We start from the raw sequence: 14,910 nt of genomic DNA on the forward strand, positions 1-14,910 counted from the left end.
CGAGATTTTACCTAGTGAATGCATTCTAGGTGTAACAAACACATGATATGTCAATGCTCATGATGTTATGCTCAAGTTTTAGTAATAGTAACACCAGAGGTGTTACATTCTTCCCCCCATTAAAGAATTTCGTCCCGATATTTAAAGTCCTAGGGAAAGTAGTGCAAAAAGAAACATGTCACATTTTTATTTCCTTATTTGTCTTACAAGGCAGGGGGTGGCATGGGTCTATTTCTTCTTTACAACAGTTGTACATATCTCGCTAATTACATGAAGCTAAAAAGCCAGGGAAATTCTTTTCTAAGAAGTCTTGGGTTTCCCATGTAGCTTCATTTTCAGCATGTTGGTTCCATTGTATCTTATAAAATTTGAGAACTCTTCTTCGGGTGACCCTGTCCTTTTGGTCCAGGACTCGAATGGGATGTTCTGAATATGTTAAGTCTAGTTCCAGGGTAACATCCACCACATCAATGGTTCGATCTGGAACCCGAAAACACTTCTTCAATTGGGATACATGGAACACATTGTGCACTGCAGACAATGTTTCGGGTAATTGGAGTCGGTATGCCACTGGTTCACATCTTTCAAGAATAGGAAACAGACCAATGTATTGGGGTGCAAGCTTTCCTTTTACACCGAAACGAGATACACCCTTCATTGGTGATACTTTTAGGTAAACATAATCTTCAACTTGAAAGTACAAGGGTTGGCGTCGTTTGTCTGCATAACTCTTTTGTTGAGCTTGTGCCTCTTTCAAGTTATGTATGATTTGTTGAACCTTTTCTTCCATTTCTTTAACCATATCAGGCTTGAAAAATCACCTTTCTCCTGGTTAAGACCAATTCAAGGGGGTACGGCACCGTCGTCCATATAATGCTTCAAAGGGTGCCATCTTGATACTTTCTTGATAACTATTGTTATATGAAAACTCTGCCAATGGTAAACATTCATCCCATTTTTGTGGGAATTCCATAACACATGCATGTAACATGTCTTCGAGTATTTGATTCACTCTCTCAGTCTGTCCACTTGTTTGAGGATGATAGGTTGAACTGTGGAGCAACTTAGTACCTAGAGATTTGTGGAGTTCTTCCCAGAATTTGAATATAAATTGTGGTCCACGGTCAGACATAATTGTTTTTGGGACCCCATGTAGACTGAGAATACGAGCAATGTAAAGTTCCACATTTGCGATAACTGGATACTTTACTTTTACTGGAAGAAAGTGGGCGATCTTTGTAAGTCGATCAATTATAACCCAGATAGAATCAAATCCTTTTGCTATTTTGGGTAATCCCACAATGAAGTCCATGCTAATGTCCTCCCATTTCCAAGTTGGGATGGGCAAAGATTGCAGTGGACTAGCAGACTTCATATGTATGGCTTTGACACGTCTACAGGTGTCACATCTCGCCACATAGCGTGCAATCTCAATCTTCATCTTTGTCCACCAATAATGTTGTTTTAAATCTTGATACATCTTAGTGCTTCCAGGATGAATGGAATATCGACTAAGATGAGCTTCATCCAAAATTTGCTGGTGGACTTCATCATTTTTAGGCACAACTATGCGATCTTTCAACCATACAATGCCTTGATCATCCTTTCTAAAGCAATTAGCCTTATCGGCTTGTATTTTCTCGTGAATATGTTTCATACCCTTATCATTCCTTTGGGCATCAATAATTCTTTGCAAAATAATCGACTCAAGCTTCAATTGCTTTAAGGTTCCATGTTGTATCATCCCCAAGTTTAATTTCTCCATTTCTTGACATAATGTGGTGTCAGAGGTCTTTACTGTAAGACAATGGCAGGTTGCCTTGCGACTTAGTGCATCTGCCACCACGTTGGACTTTTCTGGGTGATAGTGGATTTCTAATTCATAATCCTTAATCAGCTGAAGCCATCTTCTCTACCTCATGTTTAGTTTTGACTAGGTAAAAATATACTTCAAACTTTTATGATCTGTATATACAAGGCAGATATTTTCCAACAGATAATGACGCCATATTTTAAGGGCATGAACCACAACAGCTAATTCTAAGTTATGAGTTGGATAATGTTCCTCATGCCGACGCAACTGTCTTGAAGCATATGCTATAACTCGGCCCTCTTGCATTAAGACACATCCGAGGCCACTGCCCGATGCGTCACAGTACACATCAAAAGGCTTTTCAATGTCCGGTTGAGCCAATACCGGAGTAGTGGTCAATAATACATTCAGTTGCTCGAAGGCTTCATTGCATCTTGAGGACCAGTTAAATTTTGTATCATTCTTCAATAGACTTGTGATTGTCTTCACAATTTTGGAGAAATCCGGAATAAATCTGCGGTAATAGCCAGCCCAAGGAAACTTCGAACTTGATGTACAGTGGTTGGTGGTTTCCACTCTAGAATATCCTTGACCTTGCTGGGATCAACCGCAATCCCATTTGCAGACAATACATGTCCCAAAAATTGGATTTCCTCCAGCCAAAACGCGCATTTGCTGAATTTAGCATATAATTGGTGTTCCCTCAAGCGCGTTAATACGATCCATAAATGTGTAGCATGCTCCTCTTCATTCTTGGAATATATCAAGATATCATCAATGAAGACCACCACAAATTTATCCAACTCGGGCATAAACACCGAGTTCATTAGATATGTGAAGTGGGCAGGAGCATTTGTCAATCCGAAGGACATAACTAAATATTCGAATAATCCATATCGTGTAGTAAATGCGGTTTTGGGTATATCTTCGGGTCGAATACGGATCTGATGATAGTCCGACCTGAGGTCAATCTTAGAGAATACCCGTGCTCCGGTAAGTTGATCGAACAAGATATCGATCCGGGGAAGAGGGTACTTGTTCTTGATAGTGACCTCATTAAGGTGTCTGTAGTCCATGCACATTCGAAGTGTTTGATCCTTCTTCTTGATAAAAATTGCGGGACATCCCCACGGTGATGAACTGGGCCGAATGAATCCCTTCTCCAGCAAGTCTTGTAATTGAGTCTTGAGCTCCGCCAATTCATTTGGTGGCATCCGGTACGACCTTCTGGAAATAGGAGTTGTACCAGGCTTTAGTTCAATCCCAAACTCTACATCCCTTTCTGGAGGTAATCCAGGCAGATCTTCAGGAAATACATCCGGAAATTCACATACTACCGGAATTTCCTGGATTTCTGGTATGATAGCTTCATAGACCCGTCCAAATGGTTTGGCTGGGACAGCTATAGGGATGGACAAGAGAACCTCTTCATGGCCATGGCTCAACTTGATAGTCCTTAGGTCCGTGTTGAGGATAGCTTTATGCTGGGCTAACCAATTCATGCCCAGAATTACATCTATATCTTGGCCTTTCAAAATAATCATGTTGGTGGGAAAATCCTGTTCAGCCAATGTTAGTGGCACATGGAAGGCTACTTCCTTAGTAAATATTTGTCCCCCGGGCGAATGGATAGTAAACACTTCCCATGATTCAGTGCAAGGAATGCAATATTTTTCCACGAATTTCTTGCTTATGAATGTACGTGAAGCACCAGAATCAAAGAGAATTACTGCTCGGTGATTGGCCACAAGAAACGTACCCATCATTACCGGCTCTCCTTCCGGTGTAGTGGCCACTTGAGTATAATAAATTCGCCCAGTCTTCTTGACATTTTTGCCCGCTGAATTATTAGCTATGTTCCCTTTGCCTTGATTGGAGATCCCAGAGTTCGGCTGATTGTTGGACTTATTCTACCTCGGATATGGACAGTCTTTTATAAAATGACCAGACTTCCCACAGTTGAAGCAGCCAGTTGAGGAACTAGGGAGGGCGGGGAAACGAGCACCAGGGGCACTCGGCTGATTTGTAGAAGTGGGGACAGTGGTAGGACGAATAAAAACAGGCTGTTTGAACGGATAGGAGGGTGGACGAGGCAAAGAACGATTCTGATTGAAAGGTCGGATTACCAACCTAGTTCGCTTCTCAGGTCCTTGACTGGACCTGTCACCCCCAAATCCCTTTGATTTTCCTTGGCCTGTATTCTTGGCTTCTACTGCCAGCACTGTGCTGACAGCTCTGCTGTATGTAAGATCCAGACAGGTGGCCATTTTCCATTGGAGTCGGTTGTTGAGTCCTCCCATGAAGTAGTTCTTCTTTTTTAGGTCAGTGTTTACTTGGTCAATCACATATTGGGATAAATGATTAAATTTGTTGAGATACTGCATCACAGTATCCCCTCCTTGTTTTAGTCGAATAAATTCCTCTTGTTTCATGTGAAGCACTCCTTCTGGAATATAGTGTTCACGGAATGCTAATTTAAATTCATCTCAAGTGACCTGATGTCCGGCTGGTTGAACTGCCACAAAATTTCTCCACTAGGTACTGGCAGGGCCTCTCAGATGTTGGGCAGCGAACAACGGCTTCTATGTTTCAGTGCAACAGATTAATCTGAACTTCTGCTCCATTACCCTTATCCACTCATCAGCTTCAAGAGGGTCTTCAGCTTTAACAAAGAGTGGGGGACGCGTTTCAGAAAAGTCCAGATATGAGGTTTCATGCAGTCCCTGTGGAGGAGCCCTTCCGCCATGCTACTGGAATTGATTACCCACCATCTCACGTAAAAAGCGGGTATTATCTGCAGTAGCATTGACCAAGACAGTGATAGCCTCAGCCAGCATTGGTGGTACAAGCGGCGGAATAGGAGTATCTTCCCGACCACGGGAAATCCCCGCACTGTCATGTGCACGAGTCCTTGATGGCATCTGAGGCAAAGAAACATTTGGGAAACATATAACATGCCAATACACACCATCATTTTACATTACCAAAACGTAATGATACAGACTCAAGTGTACAACATGACCTTATTACTTATTTTACATAGGTATAGTTCCTATACTAGTCTAGTCTTCGTCATCCTTGTTTTCTTCATCCCCTGCTGTGGGAGACCGATCATCAGCCAGGTTCATGGAAGGAGGAGGCCTAAAAAGGTCCAGCTCCCCATCAGTTCCTGCACCTGCTTTCCCTGATGGACCAACTCCCATTGCAACAGGGTCAGTAGGCACGTCCGGGTGCAGTCGCGGATACAGTACATGTACTTCCTCATGTAAAGTATTGCAGTACACCTGCAAGTTGTCGAGGGCCGCACTAAGCTCGGTCACACGAGCACAAGCTTTGGCTTCGCAGTCCCAAGCTATCGAACGTGAGTTGATGGCCCAGTCATCTGCCAGATATCGTTCAGAAAGCTCGTCTTGCAAGCGTCTGATGTCAGCTGCCAACTCATTAATACGCTGACCGTCCTCTGCCCACACCCTGCTTTGGTGACGTAGCTCCGTCTGAAGCTGTTCCACTTGGGCTTCCAAGTCTCCGATTGGATCGTTGCTGCCGCTGCTGCTCCCTTCATGTCTTTGAGCCAACTGATGGCGAGGCACGCCAATAGGTCCAGTGGACTTGCGCGCGGTTTTCCTCGTACGCGGCATATCTCCATAAGGGGAAAAATTATTAGTATAGTTTTTAAACATAATGCATGCATAACCAAATGATTACGGAACCAACCTTCGTTGATCCCATTTCCTATATATTGCACTCTATTACCTGGTCTTGCAAGATGAGAACTTCCAGAAAGTGGCAAGGTAAGGATGAAAGAATATTTCTTGGGTAAGTATTTGAAAATTCTTTTTGAAATGCTTCATAATATCTAAAGAGATGGGCTTCGCTTCGATACCAACTGTGACGGAACCTCCCAAGTCATTAGGCCCACCTACAGTTGTCCTTATCCAATGGACCTTGGACAACCCTGTAGATGCACATAATCACTCGATAAGTTCAGTATCTGTATCACTTTCCTCGCCCAAGAGCGTTTCACCCGTCACCCAGATATTACAACACATCAGAGGAACAAATAAGCGGAAGCGAACTACTAACTTAATTTACATTCCTCAAAATATGGAAAGAGTATTATAGTTATTACAAAACCAGGGGTATGAGTGCATAAGTATTATTATTACAAACTTGGGAGGCAAAAACCCCTCCCGCATAAAAGTATATTGTTTTTTCAAAAGGGAGGCTATCATCCTCATGCAACCACTTCACTGCTAGGATTCTTCTTTGGGCACCACCTTAGTCCAAAAACAGTAAAAGTCTGCTGTTTCCTCACCTACAACAACATGGGTTTGAAAATCCTGAGTACGAAGTGTACTTTCGCAAGTCTTACCCGTCAAAATAAAAGACTCTCAAGGATATGCTGGCTTTAAGGGAGTCAAGGTAAGGCTTAATCAAGAATCAAGACTCTGTTTGCAAAAATGCTTACTAATAGTGGATCCTTAAAAATCCAGTTTTATTAACAAGTTAAGTCATTACCTGTCACTAGAGTTCTTTCTACCCTAGTTCAAGCACTTGGCCTATACTAGCCATCCTTTTATCAACCCTTTTCGTTCATTGGAATGCTACGTGTAGGGCAGTGACCAAGTCTTCATATCCGAGAAGTAACGGCGATCTGAATCGATTAATACCCAGCTGGGGATCTCCAATCACAGGACATATGTAGCACTTAACCCTTGCATACGTCAACTTGCCACCGGGGTTCTTAAGACCAGATCGGGTTCACACCAACCGAGAGCACAGATACACCACTGTCCAGCTTCTTGCCACGGAGGGTACACGCTACTCTCGCCATCTCTCCACTCCCATTGCATGTTGGCCTTTCTGGTATTAGTCTGCCGGAGGCAAAGCTTACCCATGACGAGGCATGTGACCAGTTAAAAGGTCCTCAATCATCAAGCCTACATCGAGACGGTCCTTAATCGACTCAGACGGAGACACTACACCGAGACTCTCTTCTCGTGCAAGTCACCCGCCTGGTCTAAGCTTTATCATTTAAAACCCAAAGTTTGGTACCTGGCAGAGGTACATCTTTCTGATGTTGAACCCATCATGGCCATGATGGATCCACCATCAAGTTTCGTTTTTTGAAAACATCCCATCCACTGTGAAGCATCACCTTTTGTTTTAAAACAAAACATTTGTTTTCTAAAACAGCACTAAGCATCAGAAAACCTTTTAATAAAATAGGTAATCAAGGAATGGAAACAGTTCCAAGGAAGTAAATGCAGCAATTTGTTTAACACCCAACTCCTATCACCTAATGCATCATTCTAGTGATAAAGATTTAAAAACAGTAAGGAGGTGGCAAATGCACCGGGGCTTGCAATGTGTTGTAGGAGAGTCGGGCTCTGTTCCACATATGTTAAAGTAAAAACAGTTCCCGGTAGGTGGATTTTCTGTTGATGGAGTAGGCTCTTCCTCTTCAACAGTCACTTCTTCTTCGATTTCTATATATAACATGAATGCTCATGTAATGCTTATGGAAATGCAATAATAGAAAAGATACACCAAGTTGTATTTTGAATACAACTTTCCTTCACGGTGTACTAGGGTAACTATGGTTTTTCTAGGTCAGTACCTTAGTAGGGTTAGACATTTTTACCCTAAGTAGCTAGGGTTTTGGGTTTAGGAATCAAACAATGCCCAAATCAAGTCAAACTTCACTCATGGGATCTAATTACCAAATTAGGCTCATCCTAAAAGTTTGGTGATTTTTGGAGTCTCCAAATAATTTCTAAAATTCCAAAAGTCTAGGTTTTGGTCTTCTTAAATACTACATAATTTCTTGTTCGGACTAAAAATCTTGAAACTATTTTTATTAAATACTAGAGAAATTTAGGAGTCCAACAAAATTGGTCTTATATTTTTATCATTTTCTCGAATTCTTTATGAATTTCTAAGCTTTCTCGGAAAAAGAAAAGGAAAAAGTTATCAACAGTATTGGGCCGAAACCTGCCCATCCAGCTCAGGCCTTACAGAATTTCAGGCGCGCACGTGACCGCGCGGTAGGTTTTACACAAAGGCCCCCGCAGGTTCAAACAATCACGAAGCGTCAGCTGACACTATTTACCTGAGTCACTGTCATTCACACCAGACCCCTTTTGTTTGGTTTTATTTATGTCCATCGGTCCCTCGACCACGCCGCTTCGAATACCAGACTGCCATGGTCAGAGCTCGCCGCCGGCAGCCTTAATCGAAACGACGAGCATACCAGCGACTTCCCTGGGCATAACCGACCCACGCCCTACCCCTAATCGGACTGTTGTGGACTACAGTCCATGTTGCTTGGTTTAGGGTGGACACCGAGGTTCGCCGGGCTTGGTCCCAAGACCACGGCGCGCTAATAATCGATTAAAAGGCATGGCGAGCATTAAGGACTTACCAGAAGCTTAGAACGGCAGGGGAATGGGCGGAATGAAGGGCAGAGAAGGTGATCCGTGTTGGGTGGCAGATCATGGAGCACTCCAGCGACAAGGGACTATTCTCGCAAGGTAACGGTAGTCGTGTTAAATCAAACAGATCAAGGAGCACCCTTAGTATCTAAGGAAGCTCGAACGGGGCAGAATTTAGGGAGGGCTCGCTCAATTTGACCTGGCCACGGGGAGGTCCTTCACGCCGGAGCTAAGAACGGTGAGGAGGAGCTTATAGCTTACTGAGTCCCTCGGCGAAATTGAGTGGTTTGCGCAAGCACTCGTGTGTGTGATGCGGTGAGGAAGCAGCGCTTGGATTCAATTTATAGAGGGATGGCTGGAGGTGGACAGGATTCAAAAGATCTCCCAGTGCGCTGGCGAGCTCACCCGCCGGGCAGGGCCACGGCGAGCGCCCGGTGAACCCTTTTAGACGGACTGCGCCACCTCATGGTTACATGGGCCACGTCGCGAAAGATTTTTACCGCGACCACAAGTCCGAGCAGTGCCTCAGCCGCGGTGGCGTTCTTATCCCCGGCGAGGTTCATTGAACCACGGTGAACAGTGTGCCTACCAGCCCGAATTCAGATGGCTATTGCGCCCAATTTTATGTATTTGCTCGCAAACTAATCTGTATCAAAGTTGTACATTGATGAATGTTCTTTCATTTTGGTATAATGACCATACCGAAAATTCTCATGGATCGATCATGCCATGACGCTCAAGTTGGCGCAATAACACTGAACCTAGACCTTAATCAGATGCAGTGAACACATGCCTATCAGGCCGACTGACAGCGCTATTTCAAACCTATTTATCTCTCATTTCTGTGCAACACTAGTGCTTGGTCACTTAATCAAATTTGTTCTCCTTACATAGCTCTACAAATTTGCTATACTGACCAAGAGCAAAATCCTCAAGAATCCTGAGATGTAGAGCTCCAAAGTTGGCCCTATGCACTGAATTTCAGACTTAGGCATATGAAGTGCATGGGGTGCTTTTTGCAAATAGGTCCAAATTCCACTATTCCACTTGTAAACCCTGCAATATGAAAAATAGTGGGTTTGAGGTGCTCTTTTACTTTGATATTTGTACTTGGGTCCAAAAGTGCACAAAATTTACACTTAACCCCCTTAGGTTCCAATTTAGGGTTTTTAGGGGTCTTTTCAGGGTTTTTAGCACTTTAGAGTTTTGGTGTCACTAAAGTCTATCAAAGATGATATCTTATGATCATTTCTAATGAGTTTTGAGGTTTTAACTTATTTGGGCTTCATTTTCACTCATAAGCCCAATTTAGGGTTAAGTACTCTACATTAGGGTTAATCACACATCAACTCATAACATCACAACTTGTTTGAGATTTTACCGAGTGAATGCATTCTAGGTGTAACAAACACATGATATGTCAATGATCATGATGTTATGCTCAAGTTTTAGTAACAATAACACCAGAGGTGTTACAGGAACTCCCTACACTGACGACTCCCCTACTGCCCTTGCCGCTTTCGGGTAAGGTAGTCCTCCACTAGCTTTCTTAATTAGTCAGCCAAGGGTGTCCCATACCACCCTTGTGGTAGCACTGTTTTCCCGGGTGGTCACTCCATGTTACAATTAACATAATGATCTTATCATGAACAGTAAATAACAAACTAATAATAAAAGTATGATCATGAATAATTTGTATCTCCATACCCAAAACCACATAAAGCAATAGCAGGTACTGCCCAAAAATTCAATGGTAAACAAGGTATAAAGATAACCAAACTAGGGTAACCTATTGGGTCCCATCAAAATTAACCTATGCAGGTCATTATGATTAATAAGAATATTATTGGGTAAATAGAAGTGATCAAGGGCACAACTTGCCTTCAACGAGCTCCGCTCAGCAGTCTCCACCTGCTGAACAACCGGATCCTCTGTGGCTTGCTCGTCTACTCGCAACAATACAAACAAACATGGTATAGCAGAAATTAACATCGCACCAAATAGTAGAACATAATGCATGATAATATTCTACGCGTCGTCACGAGACCGTAGGAACAAGAATCACTAAATTCGGAGTTACGGTTATCGAGTTATGAATTTCCGAAGTTATTAAGTGCATAGTATAGAATAATTCAAGTGAATAATTTTAATCCAAGTTTCATGGCTAAACAAAGTTACTAAGTGATGAACAATATTAAGACAAAATTAATGCCACTGGAATGGATTAAAAAGGATTTAAAATGGATTTTCTATGAATTAAATGGGTCTCTGTGATTATTTTTGCACTAAAAAGGTGTTTTCTGATTTAATTTATCACTCATGTATCCCATCTGGCGGGCATGATTTCAGGGTTCAAACTGCAAGTTGCAAGGACCGGCTAGTGATGGTCTTATATCTTTTCAGGAGTGCCGGTTAATTTGTAAAGACTCTAGGGATTCATATGCAAAAGCGCTCGATTGAACGGGTATCAGCTGATATGAGCCACACAGATCACGATCCACGGTGAGGATCAGATCCGTAATTAGGTGAATCGGTACGGCTTCTCCACACTCGGATCAACTTCAACGTCCCAGATTTTAAATAGCCTACACTGCTTTACCGACCGATCAAAATCGGATGGCGCACGATCCCCTCACCCGAAGCGGTACGCATCAAGTTCAATCGCAGTCGCAGGCGCCCGGTCCAACGACGGAACTACATCTTCCCCAGCAGAGCTCGGTTGAGGCGTGCCCGAGCCCCCAACGGAGCCCTCGCCGGCGCCCTCCCACAATTCCCCCTGATTCGGTGACATGGTTCGATGCTACCGAGCGTGAAATGAAATTGAAGATCAGGCGAATGCGAGGAAGGTGTCGTACCAAAATGATCACAATGAGGAAGCCGACCACGATGCAGTTCGCCCCCACGGCAAAGCTCGGACGTCGACAAGGAATTCACCCGAGTAATTGGTCAGAACCCGTCTAACGATGGTGCTCGAGTCTCCGATCGACGATGACGCTCCACGGCCACCCGCGGACTCCATAGGCACGACCGAAGTCGACGTCCACAACCTCCCAACGCCGCTGACCCGCTCACTCCCGAATAGCTCCCCTCACGGTCGCGATTGTGTAGCGAGGATTGCGGAGAAGGGGGAGGAGACCCAAAACCACATTACATCTTATACGGATCACATGGTCTGGGAGGGACAACAGACTCCCGCGTCCACGGCGCACCTCCGCCATGCGTGGGCGAGTTAGTTGGAGCAGGTGCCTGACGGCTCTGGCCCACCGAGCAGTGGCTCCACGGAAGAACTACGCGCGCGAGAGGACTGTCATGGATGTCCCACGCAGTAGCGACTCAAGCGAGCACGGCGCGGGGGAATGAATTTGGGCTGGTCGCGCGGGGAAATAGTAGAGTGGGACGAATAGGTGGCGGCCGTCCCAATACACGCACAATTTTGTTTTTCTTTTTCTTTTCTCCTCTATTTTCTTTTTCTTTCTTCTCCTTTTGATTTGAAACTTTAATTTTGAATTCAAATGATGTTGTGGATTTATTGTTCTCAATTAAATACATAATTTGAACATACTAGTATTTATTTGATTTATAAAATTTATTTTGTATTTTCATAGTATCTCTCTCTTTCTTCTTTTCCATTTTCGAACCCCAAATTTCAATTTAGGGGCTAGTCCCAATTTCAAATCATTATTATATTCTTATTAATATTATTGTTACCATTCTTAAATGCACCAATAAACAAAACTCCAACATGATGCCTAGAGTGTTTTATTAGTTATTTGTTCACTTAAATAAAGATGTTCCGATGTTGAAATGAGTAGATGGCAAAATATTCAAGGGAATCAACTCACTTTATATTATTTACATTTTGGGTATTACAAATCCTACCCCCTTAAAAAGAATCTCGCCCCCGAGATTAGGAAAACTAGGGAATAGGTGGGGAAAATCTACTCACAGCTCTTCTTCTCTTTCCCAAGTAGCCTCATCTTCACCATGGTGACTCCATTGCACTTTGCACATTTTGGTCACCTTACTCCTTGTAACACGAGTCAAAGTATCAAGGATATTGATAGGATACTTAGTATAAGTCAGTTCATCTTGAACACTAAGATCCTCCATAGGTAGCTGCTCTTCGGGTACCCTAAGGCACTTCTTTAATTGGAACACATGGAAGACATCATGTACATCCGCAAGATGATCGGGTAATTCTAGTTGATAGGCAACTTCTCCCACTCGCTTCAGGATCAAGAAGGGTCCAATAAAGCGAGGTACAACTTCCCTTTAACTTTAAATCTTCGCATACCCCAGATCGGTGACACCTTCAAATACACGTGATCACCTCCTTAAACTCTAACAGTCTCCTCCAGGTATCCGCATAGCTTTTCTGTCTTGACTGTGCAGTTCTCAATTTCTCCTTTATCAACAGTACTTGTTCTTCTGCCTCTTGTATAATTTATGGCCCAAAGAACTGCCTTTCACCAGTTTGATCCCAACATAGAGGAGTCCTGCATTTTCTGCCATATAGAGCCTCAAACGGGGACATCTTCAAACTGGCCTGGTAGCTATTATTGTAAGAGAACTCCGCATATGGTAAACTTTTATCCCAACTGCCACCATGTTTAAGAGCACAAGCTCTAAACATATCCTCCAGTACTTGGTTGGTCCTCTCGGTCTGCCCATCAGGCCGAGCTGAAGTTCAGTCTTGTATCCAAGCACTTGTGCAACTTTTGCCAAAACCGAGAAGTAAACTGAGATCCTTGGTCTGACACGATCTTCTTTGGTACCCTGTGTAGACAAACTATTTGTGCCATGTACAATTTCGCTAGCCTGGCTCCTGAATATGTGGTCTTCACTGGGTTTAAGTGGGCTACTTTAGTTAGCCTATCCACAATCACCCATATAGAGTCATACCCAGTAGATGTGCGGGGTAGACCTACAATGAAGTTCATGCCAATCTCTTCCCACTTCCACTCAGGTATCTTAAGCGGGTGTAGTAAACCGGCAGGTCTTTGATGTTTAGCTTTCACCCTCTGGCAAACATCACATAGTGCTACATGTGAAGCAACATCCTTCTTTAGTCCATACCACCAATACTTCTGTTTAAAGTCCTGGTACATCTTGGTACTGCCATGATGGATGGAGTAAGTTGAGTAATGTGCCTCCTTCAATATGGTTTCACAAAGACTGACAATTTTAGGAACATAAATCCTGTTCCTGAACCAGATTGTGCCCTGCTTATCCTCCATGAAGTCTAGGCCTCTTCCTTCTGTTATCAGATCTTTGATCTCTTGAATTTTGACATCACTGATCTGACCCTTTCATATTTCTTGTTCTAAGGTAGGTTCCACTTCTATGGCAATTCCTTCAGCATGAGCAACTATCCCTAGATTGAGCTTCTCAAAATCTTCTACTAACTCATCGGGTAACTGGGCGACAATAGCTGCATGGACATGCTCCTTCCGGCTCAAGGCATCCGCAACCAGATTCACCTTGCCCGTATGATAGTGAATTTCCATGTCATAATCCTTGATGAGCTCCAACCAACGGCGTTGCCTAAGGTTGAGATCTTTCTGAGTGAAGATATACTTTAAGCTCTTGTGATCAGTGTAGACTTGGCAATTAGTCCCCATAATATAATGCCTCCAAATCTTGAGAGCATGCACTACGGTTGTCAGTTCTAAGTCATGAGTGGAGTAGTTCAACTCATGTTTCCGCAACTAGCGAGACACGTAGGCGATTACATGTCCTTCTTGCATAAGCACACATCCCAAGCCCTGGCGGCACGCATCACAATATATGTCAAATCTCTTCTGCGGATAAGGCATAATCAACACTGGGGGTGACATAAATTTAAACCTCGGTTGATTGAAACTTTCTTGGCATTCATGAGTCCACTTAAACTCCTTCCCCTTTTCTAATAATGAGGTCATAGGCTTCGCTATCTTAGAAAATCCTTCAATAAATCGCTGGTAATAACCCGCGAGTCCAAAGAAACTCCGTACCTCAGTGATTGTTTTTGGTATCTTACAACCCACTGTCTTTGTTACTTTAGCTGGATCCACTGCGATTCCACCCTTTGAGATGATATGTCCAAGGAATGGTACTTCATCAAGCCAGAACTCACACTTGCTAAATTTGGCATAGAGTTGATTATCCCGTAGCTTTTGTAGCACCATCCGCAGATGTTCCTCATGATCACTATCGTTCTTGGAATAAATGAGAATGTCATCGATGAATACCACGACGAATCTATCAAGATACTACATGAACACCTTGTTCATCAGATTCATGAAGTAGGCTGGTGCATTAATTAAGCCAAACCACATGATTGTGTACTCATATAAACCATATCGGGTAGAGAAAGTCGTCTTAGGAATATCAGATGGCCTAATCTTCATTTGGTGATACCCCGACCTGAGGTCAATCTTAGAGAACACCCTAGCACCTCTCATCTAATCAAATAAATCTTCAATACGGGGTAACGGGTACTTGTTCTTAATGGTGACATCATTTAATGATCTGTAATCAACACACATCCTTTGTGAACCATCCTTCTTCTGTACAAACAGAACCGGTGCTCCCCAAAGTGAGGAACTCGGACAAATGTACCCTGCTTCTTGCAACTCCGTTAATTGTTTCTTAAGTTCTTTTAATTCTTCCACTGACATCCTA

Source organism: Zea mays, chromosome 5, assembly GCF_902167145.1.
Source record: "Zea mays cultivar B73 chromosome 5, Zm-B73-REFERENCE-NAM-5.0, whole genome shotgun sequence".
In the NCBI taxonomy this organism is placed as follows: domain Eukaryota; kingdom Viridiplantae; phylum Streptophyta; class Magnoliopsida; order Poales; family Poaceae; genus Zea; species Zea mays.